Source organism: Thunnus maccoyii, chromosome 24 (assembly GCF_910596095.1).
Source record: "Thunnus maccoyii chromosome 24, fThuMac1.1, whole genome shotgun sequence".
In the NCBI taxonomy this organism is placed as follows: Eukaryota; Metazoa; Chordata; class Actinopteri; order Scombriformes; family Scombridae; genus Thunnus; species Thunnus maccoyii.
Genome location: NC_056556.1, coordinates 14,840,061 through 14,852,853, shown reverse-complemented (window position 1 = coordinate 14,852,853; position 12,793 = coordinate 14,840,061). Strand labels below are relative to the sequence as shown.

At 41.1% G+C, this 12,793-nt stretch overlaps 1 protein-coding gene across 3 annotated transcripts in view; it reads left to right on the top strand.

The window, feature by feature from the left end:
- LOC121892176 (metalloreductase STEAP3-like) overlaps nucleotides 1-12,793 on the top strand; it is a 166,818-nt gene that overhangs the window by 92,768 nt on the left and 61,257 nt on the right. The window contains exons 1-2 of one of the 3 annotated variants that reach the window (XM_042405058.1): nucleotides 3,670-3,837; nucleotides 9,072-9,208. The gene's annotated coding sequence lies outside the window, so the exon portion shown is untranslated. Of the gene's footprint in view, nucleotides 1-3,669; nucleotides 3,838-9,071; nucleotides 9,209-12,793 lie in introns of those variants that run through there. The other 2 variants (XM_042405061.1, XM_042405059.1) reach the window with 2 other exon arrangements.

The following is a 12,793-nucleotide window of genomic DNA, read 5'->3' as shown; positions in this document are numbered from 1 at the left end:
TCCTATACGGTAAGAGTTGAACTTCTTCACAGCTTTCCCAGATAGGTTTAAGCTGCAGACAAATCCAGTAATTGGAGAATGGAGTATTTTGTTGTATCAGTAGTCCTTAAAATGCCATTTGGACACATCAGAAAAGGCCCTTCGAGTTAAAACTCTTCTGTGTATTTTCTGAATCATTCATGTGTGTTTGCACTGGGAAAATTGGGGCATACAGGACAGTGTCTGCTGTCAAGACATGTATAAAAAAAAGTCAGTGTTTGAAATAAAAAGGTTTCAGTGGATGAGTTGATAGGCGTTGACTGGCCAGTTGCAGAACTCAGCTCCATGTTGATTTAATAAAATCACACCTTGTCCTCAGCGGGACTCCCACTCTCTCGCAGCAGATCGTTTCTGACCTTCACTTGACTTCCAAAGCCAATAAACAGCTATCACATGCTGATCAAGGAGAAGTGAAACTGTTACTTTTGGCTCCCTGTTCTCTGCTTTGATGTGAAATCGCAGGAGGACCTTGTTCTGATAGACTAAATATATACAGACATCTTTTTTTGTTCTTTGCAAACATTTCTTTTCTTTTACCCAGCAACTGCAAGAGAGAGTCGTGGTAGGCTAATGAAAATCGTCTGTCAACTCAGTGATTGATTGCATGAACAGCCAATTGGAACCCTGCTACTCCTAAAATTGATTTCATGTAAACCAACAGTGGCACTGCTGGTTCTTCATTTCATTAAATGTACCAGGGCTTCAATCCTTTTCATCCATGACTTGTATTGAATGAAAGAGAGCCAGACAGGATAGCTATAGATCCAAAACCATGTGTGCAACAGTGCAAATAAGGAGAGAGAATAGAATGGAGAATGGAGGAAACGAGAGAGCAGAAAAACAAAGCATGTGCCAGATGAATTAGTGAAGTATATATCATGGAAAATGACTTCTTTACAAAGCGAGGGTCATGTACCTGTGCAGGATTTAAGAAGCTTCTATGAGTTATCATGCTATCATTCCACGCTGTCAGTGCCTTATTATTTGGAGGATCAGTGACGCTTGTATTATATTTCACTCCTTACTCCTTTCGGGAACCTTCCACTGCAGCCCTGCTGGGCCCACTCATAACTGGGGGAGTTTTAGGGCTTCATAAGTTTTCCCAGAGAAAAGCCACAAGACTGATTTAGCTGTAATCTTATCCTATGTCTTTATAGAAGCCAGATCTGGTGCATCGCGAGCCGCGCAGGCAGACTCAGAGATATAATATGAGCTGTGGAAATGACAGTCGCCTGCTAAGTTACAGCAGCACAACTAAAGAGATGAGCTATTGTAGGCTGTGTGTGAAGGACAAAAAGTTAAAAAAAGAAGCTCCAAAGATACTGTAGGTTCATTGAATGTTAAATGGAACAACAGTTACAGGACAGAAACTGCTCTGATGAAAACTGATAATGTTAAAATGTGTTATGTGTGCTTTCAAATGTACTATGCCCACTTAATTTTTGAGTTGTTGTGGATATTCTATAAAAAATGTGTTTCGTTCCCCTTGTGGTGTGAGGAAAAACCCCTCATACTACCACAGTAAGACCAAGTACATACATACAGCATATGAGCAAGCATGATGGCCCATAGGGCTTCAACAGCAAAATACATTTCAGCCAGTGAGAAAACAGAAATCCCTCTTCTTTCTTGATTTCATTACTCTTCAACTCACCGCTGTTCTCCGTCTTATACACCAGGTGCCAAATATGGCGCAAGCACTGTGGCTCCGTCTCTAAGTGTTCTGTCATGTCTGAATAAAGCTGTAAGGAACATTTACAAAATAAGCACGGCTCTGTCTGAATGACAAAAAGATTGATGAAGCCAGCGATGTTACATATTCCATGTCTGGAAAGATAGGTCACTCACAGACAGAAAATCAAGAAGCAGATTTATTTGCACAACTATTTTTCCACTTTCTTTATTCTAACTGAGTTTCAGCTCTTTAACGATGAAGAAGCTGAGAAAACACCACCTATGCCGCCGTTTGAGTCAATTTGTGGCAATTTATTTGCTCGTTTGTTTGTATCTGTATAGTGAAGCTCCTAAATAAACACAGTGGAGTAGATGTATAAAGTAGCATAAAATGGAAAATTAGATGGAAATACTTAAGCAAAGTACAATACCTGAGAATTGTACTTAACTCTATAATTGGAGTAAATGAACTTATATCCCACCACTGCCTTTTTCCCGCATCACTGGTCAAATCCTGTGTCGCTTGAGATCTCACAATGCCTTGAGTAGCATTTCTCCTCACTTTATGTTTTTAGTGGATCTTCACCAGAAAACAAACGAAATGTCAAGACAAATGCTGCCTTTACCCTATTTAATAAAATGAGAAAAATGGTGACATTTAATCCTTGTAGAAAGTCTTGGAGAAGAGACTGAGGTATTGTCAGTTGGTTTTATGACCTAGTATCATTTCACTTGCATGGAGAGAATGACAGCGAGGCAGAGAGAGAAACACATGCAGACAGATAGTGAGAGAGAAAGAGAGCAGACTGGAGAGAGAGAGGGTGGGTGGGGGGGTGTAAGTTTAGCGGTCAGGACTATCACCGTCAAAGTCAGATCAATTTATACTGCTAAATTCTTCAAGGCGTCCGCTGAAAGCCGGAGGCTGCTGGGACGGCATGCTTGTTTACCGCTGATGAGAGATAATTTCATATTCTCTCTGGAGCGGGAGTCAGTGTGGAGTCACCTGATAGTCACTCATACCATCGTATGAAATATTGGGGCCACGATCACTGCGGGACTCTAATGATATATCAGTCTGCTGCAGTAGCAGGGCTACTTGTATACCTCGCGGCTGGATGGGTCAATTTAGATCACATTCAGAGTATAAATTAATCAGGGAGCTGGGGGAGAGAGTTTCAATTAAGGAAACCTGGATTGAATTGTGCTCATCTTTTCATCCAAGTGGATTTTCATGAACTTGTACGTACCTACAGTATACTGTGTCAAGCAAATGTATTAATATCATATTTATTAGTGGAGAAAAAATAACTGTAAATCATTTCCCCAGCTTGACAAAATTTTCCTGCATGCTTAGCCCCAAATTCTTCTTTTATTTCCTTATTTTTGAACAATACATTCATGTAATCTCTGTAATGGTGCATCTCATGCTAACCCACAACAGCAATCCAACTCGTGCATGCTGTTTTGTACCAGTACACGAGAAGCGGTGTATCAACTTATCCCAAATGCAGATGTCAGAGCAGGCTCAATGGTTATCTGATCTGACACGTAACATGGCAGATCTATCTGAGCAGTATATAGCACGGGACAGGAAATGAAAATGACTTTACTCTGTTTTTTTTTTCCCCGTTTAAATAGCATTGGTTTTGTCAATGATGCATGCTTCATGTTTGTGGAAAAAGATGCTGAGTGGCGTGGTTTTTGCTCGAACGGAAGCTTCTTTTAACACGAGATGAATCCGGGGTCTTCTAAAAAGGTCGAGATCTGTTTCACAGTTCAGCTAAGCTACTGTATCAGAGCAGTTGTTTTTTTTTTTTTTGTAAAAGAACTTGCTTGTTCTCGCAGCCTTGGGTGACACATTGACAGGCATATGAGCATCTGTCATCAGGCCGGGGGTTAAAGCGATAGCTCAAGTTAGAAAAGCAATTTTGTTCAGAACGTTGGAAGATTAGTTGGTTTGTGACGGCATGTAAACTTGGCAGGCGTCCGATTACAGAGTGGATGCTGCGGAGGGATGTTTCAGAGGAGTGGAGAAAATGAAGAAATCAGGGAGGGACAGAGTGGAATCACAGCAGAGACAACAGAGACACTGAGTCACTGTCACCAACCCGAGGGCAACAAGGGGTACGTACAGTATATTTGTTTGTGATGTGCATGTGATCCAAGCAAAGGACTGTAAACTGTCATAACAAAAGTATGGCTGCTGTGGTTTGAAATGTCATCGAGAAACTGAATATTTGTACAAAAACGAGGTAGCAACAGTGAAACTTTTTTTTAACCGTCAAGGGCACACTGTTACATGTTCCTCAAAGTATTCCCAAAACCTTTAAACTTAAGGCTTTTATGCTTAGTTTTTACTCCCTTTATTTCCAAATACATACATCTCAGTTTCATGCCTGTATGTTCACATGATTTTTTAACACACTGCAAATATCTGTTCATGAGGATAGAGGAGAGAGTCAGTGTTCATTCTGTCCAAAAATCAAATGAAAAAACGCTACTATTAATGGATTTAGCCTATTTTTTTCCTCACTTCTATCTTAGAGTTTTTGGACTACACTTCCCATAATGCTTTGGGGGATGCAATGTTGCCACAGAGTCAGAGAGCTAGGTGTGTGCAGTACCTTGAGCCCCTCCTTTTTCTTTTTAGCATATTTCTTAACATTTAAGTGAATTTGTGCCATGAATTACCTATTAGCAGTCCCTGTTTGCACTGTAACCATGGAAACAAGACGACGATTCCTGGATTTCTTTTAGCACTGGAGAAATCTTCCTAACATGATGATTATCAGGCAAAATCTGAAGTTAAAAGGCTTTCTGTAGTCTCCAAGAAAGTGCTGTCACCTCAGTAAATTTTTAAAATATTTTTTTTTCCTGACATTAAAAAGCTCCTCCACAGCCACAGAGGACATAAAACAACTGTTTTCACAGGGAGTAATGAGTAGTACTCATGACAAGTAAAGTGACTTTGACATGTAAAATCAGTAGAGGCCCCCTTTAATTCAATATGCAAACCAATTAGGAAGCAAAAACAAATAGCGTGGTGAAAGCTTTGAACACAGACCACCACATAGATCTAATCAGACCTTCAGAAGACCGTTCTGTAAAGTAAAAAGCTCGTCTGCGTTTCAAGCATTTAATAAGTCCTTTCATATTTTCCTGAGGCGGAACATACCAGCAGCTAAACTCAACCACAGGACACACAACGAGTTTATTTCCACTTTGTATGCGAGAGGGTGTTTCACATATGGTCACGGACTGGAAACTCCTGGTATAGTTTGTCCTGTCACCTCTGTTGATTACTCCTGACCAGCAAAATGTAGACTGAAGCACATGTTCCTGATCACAAATCAGAGCGCATTGACAGCGATTTGATGAAGACGCAAACAAAGTGTCTAACTGAAGATCTGAGGGACGCTGGGACTGGGCGAGGCCGTCCCGTGGGTTTGGCTCGGCTCGACTGAGTAACATACAGCAAAGGAAATGCCGCTCAGCGCTGAGAACACTGTGTTACACAACTTGATGAGAAGGAAAACAGAGAGGGGGGTGAAATAAGAAGTAAATAGAGTGGCAGAGAGTTGGAGCTGATGAAGAGAGCGAAGTGAGAGCTGGTTAGTAGCTGTAGACGTGAACTCTGGCTGAACCCCCCTCACTCTGGCGGCCTCCGTTGCAGCCTCAACGGGATGAGGCATTCGGGTACGACTCCGAGAGCCTGACATCAAACCGACAGCAAGACATGATATCTTATTTTCCTGAGCCGCGCTGACACAAATTCAGCTCTCCACTTATTATTTTCTCATGCCTGTAGAGAGAAAAGAAGTTGCGCACGAAAAGAAAACTCGCCAGCAGTGGGCTCACAGATGTGAATGTTCCTTCACTTTTAATTCAAATAATTTGCAGATTGTTTTTATGACGAAGGATAAAGACGTTCCCCTTGTCAGAACTCTTAACTTTTGATTGATAGAAATCCTTGACCCTCGAGTGCCTTCAAATTAAGCTGAAGGAATACGATTGCATGTGCATGCAATTGTGTCTGTCAATCTCTGCATGAATATAAGACATGTGGACAAGCCTTCACCATATATATGATTCAGTATGTGAGTGTGTGTGCGAGAGAGAGGGAGAGAGAGAGAGAGAGAGAGAGATAGTGTTGCAGCTGCACGTCCATGCTGACATGTCTAAAGAGATGAAACTCATGATCAAAATATACATTACGCTTTAAAGTGCTGTAATGGCTGAGAGGTGCAGATTGCCTTTATCACCCGGCATCTGACAGCCCCACGTATAGGTGGAGGAATTTTTCGATTTGGTTCATGCTAATTTGGAAAGCAGACATGGAGCAGTATCGAATCGTCCTGATCCCGAGCCAACGTGTCACCTTTCTGCAGCTGTGCTCCCGTGCCTCGCTGACAGGAGCTTCAACAATTAAAGCTGAACAAATAAATGGCTATCACATCGCACAGGGAGGTGAAATTGGCCCACTTCAAGCGTATCAATCAGAGCAGATGTGTGTTTAGATAATGGAAAGACCACAGCAGGGCATGTTTCTATCAAATGTTAGAGCAGGAGTGTCCACAGCTGCTTCAAACTGTGGGGAGGAGCGAGTATTGCAGCAGTAAGTAGCTTCAAGGTGCCTCATTTACAAATTCGTAAAGCTGCTATAATCCGTATTTTTATGTTAACGTTATCAGATGACTACTTGTAATATAAAAGATGTTACTTGTAGTCAGACAATTATCCTCCAACTCTAAAGTTCCCCTTAGCTCTATGGAGTGTTTTAGCATCTTTCAGCACATTGTTTTGGTTGAAAGGCCCCCCGACTACTGTTTTGATTCAGTCTCATCAGTGTTATTTTGAGCCGCTGTAGACAGCTGTTTTTACCAAACAGCAGACAAAGTTAGCAATTAGCTGTTGAACAGTGTGGGGCATTTAGCAGCGGAGCCAGATATTTCCCTCAAGAGATGGTGGAGACCAAAACAGAGCTAGAAGGAGAGTGGACTTACATTTGTCACATGGATAGAAACATGACTCAGAAATGAATGCTAATGTTCTTTTGTTTCTGTTGGATGTGTAGATGTTTGTAATGTTTGCCAACATGGTAGCCATGTCAACCTTTTTTGGTGATAATATGTCAATGTTGTGTGTGCTGGTTGTCCCCAAGTGGCCACAAATGAATTAATGCAAAGTTTCCAGCTGCAGGACAGAAACAGGTTAATGGGATTAGTTGCTGAGCAAATGCGGAAATGCAAAAGATGAAACAGTAGACTATCAGGAAACATGACGTGAGTGGGCTAACTAGGGTTGGGCAATATTAAAATTAGTCTATCATCTAGATAGAATGAGGTTTTGCAGTTCTGTTTATACAGTGGTAGTTCTCTTTTAATATCTCTGGCTGTATTAGACCATTTTGGGCAATATAGCAAATCAATGAGCAAGACTGCTTTATGGCAATATTGGATTTTTTTATTAACTTTGCTTCAATATGATGAAGTACCGTCATCTGTTAAGTGTTTAATTTGCTGGACAAGCCAAAACAATCATATTATCCATTAGCAGTTTCTCAGTCGATGATCCAGAAATTGTACTAGTACTATTACTTACTATTAATTGTAAGTATACTGTACATTAATATTGCAATATATGGATTAATACCCTGATTGAGGATTTCAGCCATATTGCCCACTCTTGCTTAGAACAATTCTTGACTTCAGTATTTAGTAAGATAAACTCTACCAGAAAATCTGTATTTTTAGCAATGATCCAAGATCTTGCGTGGACTGTCTTCCATTGTAGCCTCTTTTATCCGGGCATCCTGCTTGTACATGCAGTACTTACACTTTGAGCTCAACCGCCTGCCTATGGCTGTATATGCTTCTCTGCATCTTGGCCACAAAGTCTGTTAACCATCCAACAAAGATAGTAAGTAGAAACAGTTTAGGCCTAAGCAGCAGCAGCGGCAGCATCTCCGAGCGCTTTGCTTTACTGCCACAACTGCACATTCCAAATGGAGTCTCGGCTGGGTAAGAATGCGCGTGGTGCTGGCCAAAAAACGAGGCGAATTAGCATAAGTGCCATGTTCGATCCATCAGAGGGGGACTCAAATGGCTGCTGGTCCTCATCCCATCCCACTTTTGGCCTTGTTTGCGGAGGAAGTCGTGAACTTGGAGAGAGAGAGAGAAGGGAGAGGCAGCCTGTTTAAGTTGATGTTTGCTCTCAAAGTAATTTGGAGCAGATTTTTTGGAATCAGTGAAAGGGCTTCGCTGTAATTCCCTTTCATGCTCATCTTCTATCTCTGAAGTCACCACGGGGCCTAAACAGCAGCATAAGGATGCCAGATGGATTAGAGGGATTCTCTCTTTCTCTCCCTCTTTCCATCTCTTTCAATCGCAACATGTTTTGTGTACGGGGAACCAGAATGCAGATGACAGGACACCAAATCACACTGGCTCTTTCTCACTGTCACTCTTTTCTTTCTTCACAGTAACTTACCCTGACATGTCTGTTCTCTTTTTTTCTCCCGGAGCTTGCTGAACTGATTTCCTTCTCCACATTGTGACTTGCTTGAGCAGTGGTTGGAAAAGGATGACAAAGATTGCAAAGACGCTACTATTGGTTCCTATTAGGATTATTTCTTTTTTGTTCAATTCATGAAAAACAGAAAAATGTCTCATCCTTTCTTGGTAAAATCCCGGTTTGCCCCCAGAGTCTTTGCAACTCTTCCTTTCAGGAGGTAATGTTCACTTTAAAGAGTTATTCAACCCCACAGCAAAGGCCAAAGTGTTACAACCAGAGTAGAGTTTTATACACTTTGGGGTAGAATGGGGATAAAGTTCACTTCTCAGGCTGCACAAGAATCTTTCTTTGGTGTTGTTTCTTGGTATAGTGTTGGTGTGGAGTTGTTGTAGTGTTTATTCTGGGGTGATGGACTTGCTGAGAGTCTATCTTTTGATTGAGTCTGTCCCGTCCGCATCTGAGCTTAGAATTCATCATCAGATCGGCCACGCCTTCACATTGAATGAGTGCATCATCATCTTTTTCAAAGATTCTCTTGGAAGGCTGCAGCCATGACGGTTACAGTTTGATGCACAACAACAAAGACGTTGAAATTTCTGTAATTATCGTGACAGGCCTAGTTCTCACCATTTGCTTTCCAATTTTCAATTACCAATTTTTCAGAACCAATCCAAGTAACTACTAAATGGATCGGCTGATAGGAGCCAACCCACTGACCTGAGAACTTCTCAAAAAACAGTCTTGCCAACTACTAGGCTACCTATCAATATAAATATTGTATTGTATTGTAAATATTGTGTATTTTTGGCATCATTTTTTACTTTTAACTTTTTCCTGTCGTCAAGCTTGTCAAAAGAGTTCGAGAACAAAAGCCTGGAGGGGAGACGATACTTAAAGACTACACAATGAGAGGAAAGAAGAAGGACCGAACGCACCATGATCTCGTCAACTTTATTGTCGCTGATGTGGTGGAAAAGTTGGGGTAAGTAGAATGCTTTACGGTGCATGATTTAGTGAAGAGTATATTCATAGTATTTGATCGCAGATATGTTAATGCAGAAACAAACCAGCGAGTCTGAGCTATTATAAACTGACAAATTTTTCTATCATTACAAGTTTTGGCCACAGGAGGGCAATATACACTATCAATTATGTGCAGACTCGAGACTAATGACTCTAATGTGCTAATGTAATGGGGCAAATCAATAGTATATAGTATAATATAAGTATGACGCACTTGATCCATGGTTGCCAGACTGAAATAATGGGCTCCCCTTAGCCTGTTCAACAGTACAATATACTCCAAATGTGCATAAAACTTATCTATCTCTAATGCAGAAACTACAAAGCTTATCTCACAAGCAAGTTGTGGTCTTATTATCCTTTAATGGGATAGTTCTGACTTTTAGACACATTTTTTGATGCATAGCTATTAGCTGACTTACCAAGTCCAGAGGTCGAAGTTCTGGCTATGTTCCAAGCGAGCCAGGCAGTTTCAGACAGGCAGCACACGGAGTCCGGCAACAAAAACATTTTAAGTCACATGACAGCATGCAACAAAAGTTTTAACCATCGACAACAGAATACAACAGTCCTCATGTATTTCCAATGCTTGATTCTTCTCTCAGACCGATGCAATACCTTGGAACAAGCTAGCTAGATAGCCTTGGGGGCCCTCATATCCATTGACTATACCTGCTAAGCCCCGCCCCCTTTCTGATTGGCGGATCTTTGAAACTTCATAAGGTTAAGCTGTTTGTCGATGAGATGGGTTGGCTCATTGGGACTGTCACAGTCACTGCTCTGCAGTAGGTTCCTCAATTGTTATTACACACTGCTGTAGCAGATTGTGGTGTAAACCTGTTAAAAACATTTAACAGCTTTCCATGCACGCAGCCATTGTTTGGATTGTCTTTTGTCTTCTTTTTTGTGCACCCCTGGTTTTCCAGTAATTTTGGATGACCAACAGCCTTACAACCAAACAATCAATTGGTCGACCAACAGAGATCAGCCCTAACCTCAATTCAAGATATCAAGAAACCATGATACAATGACACAGATGGACACCAAACATAATATTGGTATTTTGCCCATCCCCAGGGGCAGATCTACTAGGTGGCATGGGGTTGCAGCTGCCACCCCTAAAAAATGCCTTGCCACCCCAGCTGCCATCCCTGTTTTGACAATCTAATTCAAAAATATATGCATGAAAAGTTGTGGCTGGTCGGAAATTCACAAGAGCAAAACTGCGATATCCATGTGCAAGTGAATGCAGCAATAGATGACGTAGCCTCCTATCAGAGCCATGTATGCTGCTGCTAGCCGTCCCTGCAGCCGGCAGCAGCTCCTGCAGCTTTCTGTGCAGCCTCTCCCGGTCCTGGCCACACACAACAACTGCTGATGACTTTTTTTTTCCTGCTAAATGTGTGGTGTGTAGGGTTGCCAACTTCCAATCGTAGAAATACAGAACGGCTGCAGATGGATAGTGGCTGGGTTGTTTTGTTGAAGCGTGTTTTATTTAGGAATAGTAACTTGTGTTTGATTGTGTGAGGGACGGATTAAACCTTACTAAACCCAAATATTCACCAATGCTTATGAGTGTTTGAAGCTACCAACATCTCTTAAACTGCTCATTCTGCAGACAAACGTCCAAATTTCAGATCAGACATGCAAGTGAAACATACAAAAGCACCCAGTTTAAAAAAATCACTTGCTCCAAGCCCCAAACATGAAGCCACATTAGTCAGCCATGCAGTGACAGTTCATTCAAAGCTGACCTAAGAGTTTGCACTTGCACCACATTTTCAAATAGAGAAAAGGACTTTTGCCAATTCAAACCCTTAAAGAAAGCTTGCTTTGACATAATTACTGATCACTTGAGTCTTATTTCAGAAATCTATTGGGAAACACTGAGGGGCTGCAGGAGGTTGAAACAGACGGCAAGTGGAAAAATAACACACATTCTCTCAAACTTCCTACAACATTCAGTGTTAAGTTGTACACCATCATTAATAATGATGACTGTTAAAAGAAAAACATTAAGTCACTCTGAATCTTGTAGGAGACACTAGTAAAAATGAAGAGGAAGGGTGACATCACCAGTTTTTTCACCAGACATGTGTTTAGAAAATTGTCTGAAGATTTGGAACAACAATTTAGTTATTGATCTAATACCACCTTTAGATATTTCTATTCAATGCTTTACTCATGTGCCACAATAATGTAATGTTTTTGAGTTAAAATATCTTCATTTAGGGGCTTTTCCAAACAAACATTGACTGATTAAATCACTATATATATAATATATATATATATATATATATATATATATATATATACATATATATTTCTGCAACCCCTTAAAGTCTCCATGCTACCCTCTTGCCACCCCATGAATATTTCTCTAGATTTGCCCCTGTCCAGCCCTAATGCAGCGCAAGCACATCTTTGAGAATTATGGGATTTCCTTTGTATTGGTTTTAATACACAGTGTCTTTTACCCCTGCAGTTGTGCTACACCTATGGGCAAAAGAGACAAAAGAACACAGTGTGCATTGGGGATAGTAACACTGTTGCCCTGCATTTTGGAAGTCTTACATTTCTTTACTACACTTGTCTATATTGATTCATGCTGAAACTATCCTTTATGCACACTTTTTTGACACGGACAGCAATGAGGCCTACATTGCCTGGAAGCTTAAAAACACACAGCGAGAACTCAGCAGTGAGGGTAGGAGAAGGAGCTTTCACACCTCAGACAGCAACAGACAAGAGTTGGAGAGAGAAGTGACTGAAGAGCAGCAGTTGGAGGGAGACCAGTGTTGCAAGGCCTTATCTCTACTGAAAGACATCACAGACAACGAACAGATGTTCATGAAAATGGGAGCAACTTTCCAGCACAGACAAAAGTTGATCCATGATCCTGTGCAATGCAGCACAGTGTTCCTGAGGTTCCTTGACACAAAAGGCCTGATAATATCACATTAATTATGTTTACAATGTATTCTCTGTCAAGAACAGCTGTGCAAAGATGAAAATGTTGACCTCCTCCCACTACCACCATCATCAAATACACCTACACTTGTTTCCTCCCCTTTTGGTGTTGTAAGAAATTGACCTTTTGTCTGGAGCCGAGACATCAAAGCTGAGACATTAAACCTCCTTGAGAAATGAAGGCCAAAGGAATAGAGCAAGCCAAAAACCAAGACAACAAGACATCCCTGCTTGACTTCTTCATCCAGTCTGCAGAGGAGAACCCTGATGAGGATCACGAGATCTCAGATAAATGATTGACATTAACCTGATGTGTATCTGGCCACCTTTTCAAATGTTGACTTATTTAATTTATTGACCATGACAAATGGTTGTGTAGACAAATAGTATTTTGTTGACAAGAGTTTTTTAAATTTTTTATATTGATATATCAAGGGCTTTCGTCAGTTATATTTCATGCTGAGAGCAGGTGCGTCTTCTCAGGTTGAGATAGTGACATGGCCTCACTGCAACTGCTGTTCTACTTCCTGCTACCACCACCAAGTGGAAAGAAGGGAGCTGTGAAGATCAGTAT